The 15,884-nt window shown below is 45.3% G+C and overlaps 1 long non-coding RNA gene across 2 annotated transcripts; it reads left to right on the top strand.

The window, feature by feature from the left end:
• Window positions 1–59: 59 nt before the first annotated feature.
• LOC110146255 (uncharacterized) lies at window positions 60–12,981 on the top strand. 2 transcript variants are annotated; one of them, XR_002316467.2, is made up of 3 exons: window positions 62–9,083; window positions 9,968–10,053; window positions 12,173–12,981. It is a non-coding gene; the product is annotated as an uncharacterized lncRNA (long non-coding RNA). The 2 variants fall into 2 exon arrangements; XR_011490183.1 differs by having other exon boundaries at window positions 60–10,053.
• Window positions 12,982–15,884: the final 2,903 nt, after the last annotated feature.

The following is a 15,884-nucleotide window of genomic DNA, read 5'->3' as shown; positions in this document are numbered from 1 at the left end:
CGGGGGCGGGGAGCCCGCACCCTGGGAGGCGGGGTGGGGGGGTGCCGGGGAGGGCGGCGCCCGGCGGCCCGGGAGCTCCGATCTGCTTCCAGCCGGCGAATAACGGGAATTAACGGAGCAGCTTTGATCTGCGTGTGGATACCCTGGGCCTTTCCACACACGCCCCCGTCCCCGACGGCGAGGACAGGCGCGCGGTCCGGTGCTGGGTTGGTCCCCGGGGGGTCGCACTTCTCTGCAGCTGGTCCCCGAGCCGCTGGCAGTAAATGAAGGGCAAAGGTGGGGGGCAGGAAGGAGGGCGCAGAATCCAGGACTTGAGCTCTTGCAGGCTGCTACCGATGCAGTGAAATCACACTGTCTGAAAGCACACCAACGAAACACAAGTCCGTTACTCCATGACGTATCCGTACTGAGTACATAAGCCTGCACCTCCTACCCCTGCTTCTTCACTCGACCACCACTGTCCTGAACTTGGTCTCTCTTCGCCATTCTTAGTCGTTTTATCATGGTTGGAGGCATTCCCAAACGCTCTGTTTTATTTTTCTCTTTTTGAGCTTTATAAAGATAACACGTAGCCTTGTGGGATTCACTTTTATCATGGAACGTTTCTCTGATTCTTCCAAGTTGTTAAGTGTGAGGAAGCAGATGATTTATTTTCGCTGCTGTAATATTGATTCTGTGAAGTAGTTTGTGTCCTGTTTATCCATTTTTCTGTGGACGCTTCACTTGTCCTCACTATTTTGCTCCTGGAGGCAGGCTGGCCGTGAAGCTAATGCAATTTCCATGTAAGTCCCCTCACTCCCGTGGGTCCCTTCCATAGCCCTGAAAGGGAAGCGTTGGTAATGTTCCCATGGTCATGTTGTTGTTCGGTAGCTAAGTCTGTCAGACTCTTTGTGACCCCATGAGCTGTAGCATGCCAGGCTTTCCGGCCCTTCACTGTCTCCCAGAGTTTGCTCAAACTCATTTCCATGGAGTTGGTGATGCCATCCAACCACCTCATCCTCTGTCACCCCCTTCACCTGCTCTCAGTCTTTGCCAGCATCAGGGTCTTTTCCAAAGAGTCAGCTCTTCACATCAGCTTCAGCATCAGCATCAGTCCTTCCAATGAACATTCAGGGTTGATCTCCTTTAGGACTGAGGTGTTCTGATTTCCTTACTGTCCAAGGGGCTCTCAAGAGTCTTCTCCGACACCATGGTTCAAAAGCATCCATTGTTTGGTGCTCAGCTTTCCTTACGGTCCAATTCTCAACATCTATACATGACTACTGGAAAAACCATAGCTTTGACTATATGGATCTTGGTTGGCAAACTGATTTCTCTGCTTTTTACTATGCTGTCTAGGTTTGTCATAGCTATTCTTCCAAGGAGCAAGTGTCTTTTAATTTTGTGGCTGCAGTCACTGTCCGCATTGATTTCGGAGCCCAAGGAAATGCAGTCTGACACTGTTTTCCATATTTTCCCCATCTATTTGCCATTAAGTCATAGGACCAGATGCCATGATCTTAGTTTTTTGAATGTTGAGTTTTAAGCCAGCTTTTTCACTCTCCTCTTACACCTTCATCGAGAGGCTCTTTAATTCTGCTTCACTTTCTGCCATTAAAGTGGTATTATCTGTATATCTGAGGTTGTTGGTATTTCTCCCAGAAATCGTGATTCTAGCTTGTGATTCATCCCTGCATTTCACATGATATACTCTGCATATAAGTTAAATAGGGTTTTCTATTTAGAGGGTCACATTTTTTTTTAACTTTTTATTTTGTATCGGAGTATAGCCCAATACAATGTTAACAATGTGACAGTTTCAGGCAGACGGCCCAGGAATGCAGCCGGGCGTGTACACATGTCCATTCTCCCTCAAGCGCCGCCCGGTCCAGCCTGCCACGTGACACTGAGCAGAGTTCCCTGCATTGTGCAGGAGGCAGAGGGTCCCATGCTGAGTGATGACAGCTTTGCTTTTCATTTGCTTTTCTTTCTCGTACCTTATTATGGTGGCCACAGTCTCCAGTACAGAGTTGAATGTTTGTGATGATAGCAGACATTCTTGTCTAGTTCCTGGTTTTAAAATACCTTAGTTCACATGTTTCCCTGTTAGGAATCATGTATTTTGCAGGCTTTTTCAAATACCCTTTACCAAGTTAAGAAAGTTCTCTTTCAAAACAAACAGTTCTCTTTCTTTCTGAATTCGCTAGCCATCCCCTCCCGAGTGAGTGTTAAAGCTACCGCATGCTTGTTTCCTCTCTTACTCTGCGGAAGTCGGCGAAAACACTGCCCCTATCTGTCAGCATTGAGAATTCTATGTATAGGTTTCTCCAATGTTAAATACCTTTGTGTGCCTGCGATAAACCTAATTTGGCCATAATACATATATTATCTTTTAGCTGATATCTTATTTAGGATTTTTATGTTTATGATTGATTTATAATTTTCCTTTCTTACACTTTCCCTGGATTTACAGGCACCAAAGAATAAGCTGGGGAATATTTCCTTTTTTTTCCTCGTTTTTTCTTTGGAATAATGTACACAGTTCTGAAATGACCAGTCTCCTCAAAGTTTGCGGAACTCCCTATAAAATTGTCTGGGTGTGGAGTTTCTTTGTATGAGTGGGAAGATTTTTACCTTTAGATTTATTGTTTTTAATAGTCATAGATATATTCAACATTTTTTAGGAATTCTTGAGTCAGTTTTTCTAAGTTATGTATTTTTTAATGTTCTTTTCAACTGTTTTGTTTTTACTTTTAAAAAGTTTTTCATTTTATCTTTTAAAAATGTTTTATATATAATGTCTCTTTTTCATTGATACTAACTTGATGTTTCATTTTTTTCCTACTAGGTCTAACTAGAAAGTTTGTTTCATTATATGCTTTTCAAGAATCAGCTTTTGACCTTGTTAATATATATTGCAAATTTGTTTTCTGTTTCACTGATACATGTAATTTCTCTGTCTCTTACTACTGTCTTCAGATTATTCTGTTTTTCAGTTAAATGAATTTAGTATATTCATCTTTAATCTTTCTGTTTTTCTAATATAAGCATCTAAGGTTATAAGTTTTCCTCAAACTACTACTTTTTCTGCATCCCACAAGTTTCAATACACAGTGTTTTTACTCAGTTCTGTTATTTTTAAGTATTCACTATTATTTCTTCTTTAAACCGTCAGTTATTTAAAGACTTTTAAATTCAAAATGTATGTATGTATTTTCTGTATATATTTGCTACTCTATGGATGGAATCAAGGATCCTTGAGACTTGCTCTATTAGGTAGTCCATGGGCAGTTTCTAGAAATATCTAAGCCAGAGAAGAGTGTTGATCTCACCAATAGGTAGATAGGTGCAGTGATGTATATCAAGTAAATCAAGCTTGGTAGTTCAGATTTTCTACATTTTTACTAACACTCATGTTCAGATTTGCCTCTCATCCATTAATGCATAATAAAGTAGATCATACAGTCACTCATCAAATGATGAATTTGTCCATTTCTCCCTGTGGTTCCAGCAGTTTTGGTTTTGTGTATTTGGGAGCCATTTTACTTTAGAATCAGTATGTGCAAAGCAGTTTCAGCCTTGCTCTGCCTTAGAGTCTCAGATCTGGATGCATTCCCTGGAGCCCATTCTTGGTCCCTGCCGCTCTTCGACAGCACACGGCCAGTTGCCTCTAAAGTACTTTCAGAGGCAGTGAACTCCTTCCCTTACAAGGAAGTCCAGCTCTTCGTTGGTGATCTCTGCTTGATTATACTTGCCGTTTAATGAGACTCTAAAGCCAGCCTTATGCAAAGCGCTTTACAAACATCATGTTTAATTCTCAGTTGTTGTTTCGTCCCTCAGTCGTGTCTGACTCTTTGCGACCCCATGGACTACAGTCCACCAGTCTCCTCAGCCCATGGGATTCTCCAGGCAAGAGTACTGGAGCGGGCTGTCATGCCCTCCTCCAGGGGATCTTCCCGACCCAGGAATCGAACCTGCATCTCTTGCACTGGCAGGCGGATTCTTTACCATTAGTACTACCTGATTTTTACATTGAGTCTAAAACCATGCCCCTTTCACTTCCAATCATGGGACCTGGCTCTAACCATCATTTCAAGCATCCTCAGCACTGTAATCCCTTGGAAACCTCAGAAATAGTTGAAGCTAACGTGTTACAGAACCCTGCCCAACTCTCATCAGTGTCCTCATGGAAGCTTTGGACCCTTGCCATAGACATGCCTGTTCTTACCATGACTTTTGGAAAAGTAGTCAGTCTTTTTCTTGTTTTTTTCTTTTCCAAAAACAAGTCAATCTTTACATGTGGGCTGCTTCATTCTTAATGTGCAGCCTGATAAGTTAAACCATTTCTGCATGTGAGTCAGGCATGGTAGAGGAAGCCAGTATTTTAACATGAAGTTCTCCATCTCAGGGCTGAAAAGTCAACCTCAGGACCACTCAGGTCTCATATGTGGCTCTCCCCCACCGTACACTCTTGGATAGAGAGCTCAGATTCAGATTTCCTCTCTGGTGTCACCAGAGCACAGTCTAATCAACCTAAACTGAGACTCTTCTTTCTGAGTCGGCACCAGCATGGCTCTGGGGTGGTCTTTTAATTGTGGGGCCGTGGAAAGCCTTACCTGTGGTACTTCACAAGGGAATCAGAGGGCATGATGCACGCCAGGCTGTTACGCATATGTTTTATGGCAGGGAGGGACAGGAAAATATCCAGGGTGACTCGGTCAGACCGGAGTTGTGGAATGCACACACCCTGCACACCGAGCCCAGAGCTTGTCTGAGAACCGGAAATGCTTCAAGACTGTGAGCCAACCCGTGTGGCATTCTCATGCACTGCTGAGACACGTACCGGAATAAGAGTGCCTGGCATTGTCTCCTGCCAAGGAGCTTCAGCCTCACTCCTACTGCTTATAGCTCTCCTCACTCTTTTAATGTGAGAGGCTTGGAAAACCCGTAGAACTTACATCAAGGTGAAGACAGGGAAGCATTTGGCAGCCATGGATGTTTTTCTTTGCTTGTGTCGTCATGATGAATCAGACCACAACTTGGACTCAACTACTTTCTGCTTTCAGTGACTTCCCCTGAGAAGTAGTGTGGCAAAGCTTTCAGGTTCTAAAGATTGATTCACTCATGCAAGGGATTTACAGCATCTGCCACATGGCCGGCCGTGGTGAACGAGGAAGTCGTCGTGTCTGCCTCGCAGTGGACGAGGGCGACGGTTCTGTATTCAGTGCTGTGATGGGGGAAGTACAGACTGTGCCAGGAGTGTGTCAGAGAAAGAGAAGGGCTTGCAGAGAGAACGACATCTAAACCGAGATCTGAAGGCCAGGAGAGGCTAGGGCGATTCAGACAGGGAGAGGAAGGGAAAGGCCCAAAGTGAGAGAACAGCACATCCAAGGAGCTGGAGGAAGTTGGGTGTCGTCTGCTTAGGCCACGGTATGCTACAGTAACAGGTGACCCCAGGTCTCCATGGCTCTCGACAATGGCACAGCAACAGTGTATTTCCCACTCCTACTGTAATGTGGAGAGAAGATTGGGGGGGATGGAACTGAGGGAGGAAGCTGAGGCAGTAATTCAGACTGGAGAAGACGGTGGCCTGAACTCAGGTAGAGGCGCAGAGCAGTGGATGGAATCAAGATGCATAGAGGGGCTGCCATGGTGGCCCAGTGGTTAAGACCCCGAGCTCCCAGTACAGGGATTGATTCCTGGGTTCCACTCCTGGCTGGGGAACTAAGATTCTGCATGCTACAGGGCAGAGCCAAGAAAACAGAAATACATAGAAAGTAGAGTTGCTAGCTCTTTCTGGTTGATGAGACATGGAGGGTAGAAGAAAGGAGCCGTGATCGACACCCAAGTCGCTTTATACCAACCACAGAAAAGGGCAGAGAGATGAAAGCTTCTATAGAGATGAATTTAATATGCACAAGAGCATGATAAATATTTTATTGTTAATAATTTTAGAACCATTTTCCTTCCAATCTGGAACACATCATAGCGTTGATGTTCTCATTGATCTATATTATTTCTTCTGCCCAAATTCCTGGCACAGGTATATTCACAGAACTACATAATTCTTGACAGTGAAGTTTCTGGGACACCAAATGAGATGCCTACTTAAAACTAGGTCTGTATTACAAATCTAAAATTTCATCCTAAAACTTGAACTTACAAAGAGGCCACTAGATGGTTAGAAAAATCAGACTGGTACTGAGCTGTTGTCGAGGATGAAGAAAATTTTCTCTACCCTTCTAAGCCCTCTGGGTGGTCTAAGAATTAAATTGACATGATCCTGGGGCCTGTGGTTAAAACTCGGCACTCCCAATGCAGGGATTGCAGGTTTGATCCCTGGTGGAGGAACTAAGATCCAAAATGCCACGCACTGCAGCCAAAAGTGTATTAAAAAATAATAACAAGTGTTCTGTGGAGAAACTGGAACCTTCCCACATTGCTGATGGGAATGTAAAGTGGTGCATGCCATTCTGGAAAATAATCTGGCAGTTCCTCAAAATATTAAACACAGAGTCACCACGTAACCCAGAAATCCCACTCCTGAACGCCAAGAGACTCGACAACAGGTGTTCAAATAAAAACTTGTGCAGGAATGTTCGCAGGAGCAGTGTTCCCAACAGAACACGGAGACCAGTGTCCATTATAAATGAGTAAATAAAGTGTGGCCTATCCTTACAGTGGAATATTATTCAGCAATAAAAAACTAAGTACTGATACGTGTTACAGTGTGGAAGAGCCTGGGAAACACTGAGCTAAGTGAAAGAGATCAGTCAGAGAAGACCCACATATTATGACTCCGCTTATATGAGAGGTCTGGACTAAGCAGATTCAGAGAGACAGGAAGCAGGTCAGCGGTTGACCAGGACCGAGGAGCGGGGCTGTGTGGTGGGAAGAAATGGGAAGTGACTGCTCTTGGGTTTCTTTCTGGGGTAATGGAATGTTCTAACATTAGATTGTGGTGATTGTGATGTACAGCCCAGTACATATATCTTAAAATACTTAATTATACACTTGGAATGGGTGCATCGTACGGTATGTGAGTCTCCAGAAGGCTTTTTAAAGTGAACATAGCGGCTCTCCCTGGGTGCTGAGCTTTTTTGCTTTTTATCTTTTTGCTCACCTGTGTCTTCTACAGTGAACAAGTGTTTCTAGTTGTCAGAAGAAGGGAAGTTATTAGTTTAAACAGCTTGTCTTGGCAAGGTAACGTCTTAGAATTAAGTGTAGAAGTTTGTGGGTTTAAGACCAGTAACTGCAGAGGAAACTGCTCCTTTCTCCCCGACCATTTCCTGCATCTCATCAGCCTCTACTGTAAAGTAGAGGATGGTTTTTCTTTTTTTTTTTTTTTCCATCAAATAATGAAATCTGGTGGGTGTTCTTACTTTTTTCATCTTGTGTGGTGATTCATTCTGGCTGAACGCCTTTCCATTTTTGATTTTTCATTGTTTGCTGCAGCCCGAGAACCTCTGTGCTTTAAGATCTTAGTTTGGATGGGAATGCATTCATTGTGGTTTCACAAATTGGGTTTAAGACTTTAATCCACTTCAGCACATCCTTCCCTGACTCCATGACCAGTTAGCATTTGGGGTAATCCCTTCACAGTGATAAATACAAGCAACAGTGAATGTGTTTTGCAAAAAAAAAAAATCTTAAATTTCAATTTGACAGCATAATAATATACTGTGGGAATTAAAATGACTGTGTTAAAATAGATTATAAATAGTCTGAAAGATTATATAAAAGTATTTTGAAGAAATGGAGATTTTTCTCTTTATTGTAGCATAAGTTAATATGTTGATTAATTCTTTTTGGCAGGTGGGTGAATCAGTCAGTATCAGATGATAACTGGGTTTAAGGAAAATAAGTGTGGAGTCATACTTGCTTAAAAGAGATATACTTAGTCGAAAGGTTACATTGCTTAAACAGAAAAATCCATGAAGAGGTAATAATATCAGATTTTCTTCTTAGAAACCATGAAATTAGAAATGACTGCATTAATACTGGAGGGGGGCGGGGGACACATATCACAAAATCTGGTACAGTTCATCGAAAGACAATTCCAAAAGCTGAAAGCATTATAAAATATAATTACTAAAAGCATTATAAAATAGTATTATTATGTGAAGCAAGAAGATATATTTGTATGAAATTTTGCAAAAAACTTCAAGTTTAAGGTTTTTGCTCGTGTTTGAATTTGTATCCTTGAAGTCAATGTTGTGAAAAACAGCAGGAGTTCTGCAGAGGCTCCTGGAAATGGGGAATGTGCGTGGCAGCCTTCAATTTTCTACCAAGGGGTGATTTCATTTCAGAACTGGGTCAGGAGTTTAAAAAAAAGTGGGGAAAAAACTTAGAAAGCAGTGCTGGCTTTCAGTGGTCACTTGTGTAAACGTCTACATCTTTGCAGTTTGAATTGGTCAGTGGCAACCTCCCCCTGATCTGAGGTGGAAAAGGGAAGGCCCTTATATGGCGATGCAGGCAGACCACAGCTGGGCTCGAACCCGGGGTCAGAAGTGTTTACGACAGGATAACCCAGACACGTGTGGAGAGCCCAGACCGCAGCCGTGTGGGGGCCCCGGAGACTTGGCTTAAGCCAGGACCAGAGGACGGGGCGCGGGGGAAGTGCCAGCAGGGTCACACAAGTCTCACGTTCCCTCCCAGGACCACTAGGTAATAATTACTCCGGAGGAAAAGATGACACAGGCTTTATCAGAGCCCTTTGCTAAGATCGCCCGCCTGTGTCCTGTCTGCCTCACCCACTCTGCTCAGATTCCTTGGAGGCAAAGACCCTGGAGTTTCCCTTTGTGTCAACAACACCTTTGCAGTCCAAAAATATTTGAATGATTTGCAAGGATTTAATCATCTACCAAGTTACTGCCTACAGGATAGGAATCTATTTTCCAGTTGCACGTAGTCAGTCGTCGGCCCTCAGGAGAGAGAGCTGCGCACTGAGGAGCCTCTCTGGGGAGAAGACAACCAGGCTCCTGCCCCTAAATTCTCCGCCTTCTCACTCGTGTCCCTGCGCCAGGAGCTCCTGTTGCTGAGTCCCTTAGTCGTGTCCAACTCTCTGCGGCCCGCCAGGATCCTCTGTCCGCAGGATTCTCCAGGTAGGAATCCTGGAGTAGGTTGCCTCTCCCTTCTCCAGGCTCTGTGCCTTTTGCGAGAGTGTGTCATACAAAAGATGGCACAAATCTGGCCAACCTGTTTCTCTGGAAGATACTAGATTTAGATCAATGTGGACTTTTGGGATTATTCCCAAAAAAAGCATTACAAATATGTGTGGATTAGGATTGAATTTTGAGAACTGTGAAGATGCTACTAACACATTTCCTAAGTCAAATAAAATTTAATTATGAATATGGCCAATGCACTTTAGCTCACTTGCTTTTTAAAAATAGGCAAGTATCAGTCTGTATGTCTATAATCTCTTTAATTACAATTTTCATCTTGTTAGTGAAAAATCAGCATTTAGTTTATCTTTCTATTACTTTTTAAAAGTTACCATATGCTGTCATCTGAATGTTTGTGTCCTCCCCAAATTCATCTGTTGAAGTCTTAACGCCCAACATGACTGTTCTAGGAGGTAAGACTTCGGGGAGGCTCTGGGGTCATGAGGGGGGCCTTCGTGGATGGGATTAGAGTCCTCATCGAAGAGAGCCCACAGAACTCTCTCACCCCTTCTGGCCTGTGAGGACACGGTGAGAAGGCATCGTCTATGATCCAGGAACGCGACCTCCCCAGACACTGGATTGCGGCACTGTGATGGTCTTAGGCTTGCCGGCCTCCAGGACCATGAGAACTGAATTTCTGTTTGCAGAACAACAGTCTGTGGATTTTGTTAGAGCACCCAGAGATGGCTAAGACTCCGTAGTAGCTGAAATGTGTCCTACAGTAGGATGTAGAATCGATCCCCTTTTATGATGTAAAAAAGTAAAAACTGAGTGTGATAAATAATTTTACTTAGCCTCTCTTTTGTTTATCTTTTATGTAGATAGATTTCACGATGACAAAAAAAGAAGAAAGACTCGCGGGTCAACCACGGAGGATGCTAGGGAACTGTGACATAAGGAGAAATGGGTATTTGGTCCCTGCCCCGGCTTCTAGGCACAGGGCTCCTAAAACTTGGAATTTCTGGAGTGTTAGGGTAAAACAAGGCATCTTTGCTTGTTTATAACTAGCCTCTTTCAGCCATAATCTGCCATAATCTGAGTTTATGTCAATGCTGTGACTTAGAAAAGACCCTAAGGGTGGGACTGAGCAGGGCTGGTTGTCAGGGAAACCAGCCTTGGATGGGATGAGAGGGTCAGACCTAGGGGGAGGGGCGAAGGGCCGGAGCTGGCCTTCATCACCAACAGGCAGTGATTTAACCAGTTGTGCCCAAGGAAGGAAGCCTCCATAAAGCGCCCACACAGCAGGTTTCTGAGGGCCCCTGAGCTCTCTGAGTGGTGGCATTGATGCCCCACCCGCCCCCACGCCTGGCCTGTGCACCTTCTTCCTTCTGGCTGTCCCCGAGTTGTGTCCTTTATGATAAACAGCTTGCATGCTCAGTCGTGTCCAACTGTGACCCTACTCACCGTAGCCCCCCAAGCTCCTCTGTCCACGGGATTCTCCAGGCAAGAATATTGCAGTGGGTTGCCATTTCCTTCTCCAGGGAGTTGCCCTGATCCAGGGATCAAACCTGAGTGTCCTGCATTATAGGTGAATTCTTTACCACTGCACTGCTTAGGAAGCCCCCTTATAATAAAGGGGTGATAGTAAGTGGTTCCCTGGGTTCTGTGAGCAAATGACCAAGCTGAGGAAAGGCTTGTGGGGTCCCCACTGATAGCTGGTTCCTCAGAAGTACAGGCAGCTGGGATTTGCAGCTAGCATCTCAGGTTGGGGACAGTCTTCTGGGACTGAGCCCCTAACCCATCTACACTAACTCTGGGCAGTTAGGGTCAGAATTGCATGATAAGACAGAAAATCCCATACATATGGCCTCAGAAGTTTTGTGAGCAGAGAGAAATAGGCATACTTTCCTTTTAGGAACCAACTCATCATTCTATCAATGATAAATAAAAAGAAAGAGACTTGAACACTGTCTTTCCTGTACAAACTGTCCCTAGGGGAACCACTCGTTGTCGGGCTGGTTTCCCTTTGCAGAGACGGCCCAGCTGAGAGTAAGGGGCCCTACAGACCCAGAGCACCACAGGGCTGCAGCCTGCGGTGAAATCGTGGGTGTGAGCGCAGATCACCAATTGCTGCAAAAGGCATTAGGTGAAGACACGGACAGACGTAACCACGCATGAGTCAGCCTGGCAGGGCCCGAAGCCTCTGAGCATCCCATAATCGCAGAGTCACATGTTCCATGCTTCCCAGTGGAAGTACACAAAACCACTGACCGACACAGTGTCCACGCCAGAGAAAGGAGCCTGAGTCGGACTGAGCCTCTGGATGTATCATTTCCAGAAGATATCAGAGACAGAGGAGGAGGCTTTTAAACAGCCCCAGCCAGCAGTGTGCAATTACCAAAAATCAGACTGTGGAAAAACTTACGGGAAAAAAAATGACAAATACATTTCAGGGGAAAGTGAGAGCGACAGAAACAGTGGAGGAAGCCATGGTTTAGAGGGGAGGTAGACCTCTTTAGTGTATAAACTGAATGTTACATGTGACCCTTTCTTGACTCTTGACTTAAACAAACTGATCATAAAAAAAAAAAAAATTCGAGAACTGCCAAGAAGACTCTTCTACAGGCAAAAACAGGATCTCAAACCCCACCCACTCTCTTTGACTGTTTTTTTTTTGGCGTAAATCCTGTAATTAAAGAGCTGCACCTTTTAGTTAAACCTTCTTGCCCAGAGTTAACACCCTTTAAACCTCATCAATCACTGATTCTCAGATAGGCTGAGATTATGAGCTTGTTTCCCAAGGGTGGGTATCAGTGAAGCATTTAAAGCTTGAAGGTGATTTTTTAAAAGTCCCTGGCAAGGGGGCAATGATGCAAAAAAAAAAAGGAGAGAGAAAACTCAGAAATCAAGTATCACCGATTTCAGGAGTGTCCTGAGCTCCCTGGCCTTCTCCCTCTTGGTTCTTCAGAGCAGATGGCAGAAGACACGATAGGAGGGGGATGGAGCCGGCCTGGTGACGACGGTGAGGTTCTGGATTTTTGTTTGTTTTGTCTTTAGAATTTCTTTTTGCCTGTTTGTCTCAATAGGTATGAACATGAATTCAAAAGACCAAACATTTCAAACCAAACAGCAAAGCCATTTGAAGGCAGCCTCCTGGTGGGCAGCGCCTCGTGCCCTGGGGTCACTTCTCAAATCAAGGTGAAAGGTGAAGTCTACGTGGAGACGGGAGGAAGGTGAAAGGCCCTTCGCCAGCATCCCTGGTAGGCAACCATCCGCTCTCTCTATGGGAGCGCCTCCAGTAGCTGGAAATCTCAGCCACATTCCGCGTTTGGCAGGTGGGTATGAAGTTACTGCCGCATCTCCCAGGACAGTGTTCTCACCCCCAGAGGCCCTGACTCCTGCCTGGGGTCCGGGGAGGCTGCGGGGACAGCCCTCCGGTCAGACCATGTCAGCACCTGGGGGCAGGCAAGGCGAGCGGCTGGGGCTTTTCCGTGGATGCCGTGGGGCCCTGCTGGGCTGAAAGTGTGATTTCAGTGGTTAGAAAGTGAGAGCATGTGCTAATATATTTAAAACTGGTTCTGAAACCACTCTCTTAAGAATGAACTTAAGCTTGCTGGGGGGAAGGGATAGTTAGGGAGTTGGGGATGGACGTGTCCACACTGCCGTATTTAAAATGGATAACCAGCAAGGACCTAGTGTTGACCACAGGGAACTCACCCCGTGTCATGTGGCAGGCTGGATGGGAGGGGAGTTTGGGGGAGCATGGATACATGTGTATGTATGGCTGAGTCCCTTCCCTGTTCACCTGAAACTGTGGCAACATTGTTAATCAGCTATGCCCCAATACAAAATAACAAGGGCTTTAAAAAATAAATAAAATCACTCTTTTAAGTTTCGTCTTCCTCAGGGTAAACATTGCTTGTTCTTTGAAATAATGATAATACATGCTTATGTATATAAATATAATAAATAATAAGTATAAATATTTAAAAATATATGTATGTCATTAGAAAAGAGTACCTAACCCACGCTGACGTATGGTGAAACTGTACACGTCGCTTCTACTCACATGTCGGTGGCTGGGACGTTGCCGCGGGGCCTGGGCGAGGTAGTGTCTGGGGAGCCAGCGGGTCAAGCCTGCCCTGCCCTGGAATGGGGGGCGGGAGGGGGCCTGGGCGTCTCCGCCCGACAGCTCTGAACAGAAGCTGTGTGACCCCGTAGCGCAGCGACAGGGTGTCCTGGTTTTGTCCCCAGGCCCAGCGGCCCGGCCCAGGAGGGGTCACAGGGCTGGAGACACACGGGACGGAGCCAACCCTGACTCCGGAATTACAGGGTTCAGCGCGCACGGTGAGCGGCCGGCACAGGTCAGGCAGAGCAGCGAGAACAGAAGGGGTCCCGGCTGCGCCGAGGAGGTGTCTCAGCCCCGGCCGGGTCCCTGGTAGGTGATGGCCTCAGGACACGCGTGAGCTCAGACAGGGCCTCGGGCAGCACCCGGACCACTCAGCAACGGGGGCGCGGGTCCTCCAGCCGGTGTCCGACTCTGGGGGAGTCCGCCCAGGGCGGGGCTGGGGCTGCCCTGAGGCCTCATGTCTCTATGCCACTGAAGGTTTCCGTGATGTTGCAAAACCAAGTCCTAAAGTTCGTTCTTTAAGTCTATGCGTCTGTCTCTGTTTTGTAAATCAGTTCGTCTGCATCACTTTTTTTGGATTCCACACATATCAGCAATATCATATGATATTTGTCTTACACTGTGGTGTCATATGATCCAATATAAAATAAAAATTTTAAGAATAAATAAAAATTTAAAAATCAAAATTAAAACAAAAAGAAAACCAAAGTCCTCCTGTGAAGGGAGAGATACTCTTAGTTGAGACCCTCGCAGGTGTGACCACACTTCAGAACAGCTAGCCTGGGGGTTGACATCGGTGGTCACCGTGACTCCATGCTGACGGCTGAACAAAGCTTGAGTCCAAGGAGCTTCACACCAGATGAGCAGGAACCAGTGCACACAGCCCAGTGTGACCGCCCTCAACCGAGAGTTTCACTGAAACACTCAAATACAAGCTCCGGGTGTGAAGGACGCGTGTTCCTGGCGGCCTGACGCCCATTCACTGCACCGCCAGTCAGTTCTGTTTTGGTTTTTTTTGACTCTAGTCTTCCTCTCTGTGTGGTTGGGGGCGGGGGCGGCTCCGGTCTCAAGTCCAGGGGTGACTGGTGACCTCTGGAGCCTCTCAGAGCCCCGTCATCCCTGGACAGCAGGCCCTGGATCAGGAGTGGCACCTGACTCATCCCGGCTGCTGGGAAAGCAGGTGCTTTTCACTGTCCTGCCATCTTGGCACGTGGAACACGACAATCAAAGAATTTATCTTTTTAGCCCAGGATCCAGCCACATTTGATGTCTGCCGTACACTGCGGTTTCTTAGCCAAGAAACCTGGCAAATCCTCGTGCCCATCCCTGTCTCGTTTATCTCCTTATACCGGCTCGTAGTGGGTTTTTTGTGCACTAGAAAAAAAAATCCTAACCAATACATTTGAAATTGTTCCTGAGTCTCCTGAATGGAAAACTACACAATAAACAGTTAATTAATTAAATGAGACAATTAAAAGCCAAGTAACATACATGACTAGTTCATATAATTAAATGAGTGAGCTATTACCATATAGCAGAATAGACAAAGCCCCGTTGTTCCCTACTGTACTGCCAGAATGTGAAGCCCCAGTCTGATCACAGGCTGGAAGAACTCTTTCTCACACATTTCTATGTAATGATTTGTATTACTGTAGATTTGAGAGCTTAAAAATTCAGTCATTATCAAGAATTCAGTCTTAAATCTTTCTGGAATGAGGTGGGAATATAAATAAGTTTTAAAAGGCATCACGCCATCCCTTCCTCTTTCTAACAGCTTCTTTTCTAAGAAGTCAGACTCCTTTTACACAGACTCCTTGTCCTCATCCTGTGGTTCTTAAAAAGCACCAACAATAGTTCTTCTTACCACTTAGAGTGAATAAATAATTCAGAGTAAGATAATACCCAGTGGAACTTCGAACTAATAAACTTCTTCCAAGTCCTTGAAGACGGATCCTCAAAAGAGAACACTGAAGGACAATTTTTTGGATTCCTGTGTTGTTTCTAAATGATGTCAAAATAATACAGAACAGTCTTCTTGGCAAAGTCCCATTTGATCGACGGGGTGGTGCTGTTGGGTGCACACGAGTCCTGTGTGGCACCTGCCTTGAGCCGGGTGCCAGGACATTGGCAGAGGGGAGCCGAAAGTTCTTCTGTCCCAGCTTCTCCACTCATGCACGACCACAACAGTTACTGCAGAAACCCAGGCCTTACCTCCTCTCACAGACGGGGCGGAGCTCCACCCCTCATTAGTAACCCATGGAGGTACATAACATGCCTCACAAGAAATTAATCAGCCATGTTTTATTCAAATCCTTCGGGTTGAAATTCCGCTGTCCTTAGCGGAAATAGAAAGCTATTGACAGTCATCAATGTGAGGGTCCTTTGTGTATTTGGACCCTACAATTAAACGCTCCACTTTGGGCTTAATATCTTTTTTTAATGATTTATTTTTAAAAAACTATTTGTATATAGTTTTATGTGAACTATTTTTAAAGTCTTTATTGAATTTGTTACAATACTGCTTTTGTTTAATGTTTTGGTTTTTTGGCCACAAGGCATATAGGATCTCAGCTCCCCCACCAGGGATCAGATCTGAAGCCCCTTCACTGGAAGGCGATGTCTTAACCACTGGACCTCCAGGGAAGGCCCTAAAACCATTTTTTAAATGG

This window comes from Odocoileus virginianus, chromosome 11 (assembly GCF_023699985.2).
Source record: "Odocoileus virginianus isolate 20LAN1187 ecotype Illinois chromosome 11, Ovbor_1.2, whole genome shotgun sequence".
Lineage (NCBI taxonomy): Eukaryota > Metazoa > Chordata > Mammalia > Artiodactyla > Cervidae > Odocoileus > Odocoileus virginianus.
The sequence above is the reverse complement of the archived record's forward strand: the minus strand, read 5'-3'. Positions and strand labels throughout refer to the sequence as shown.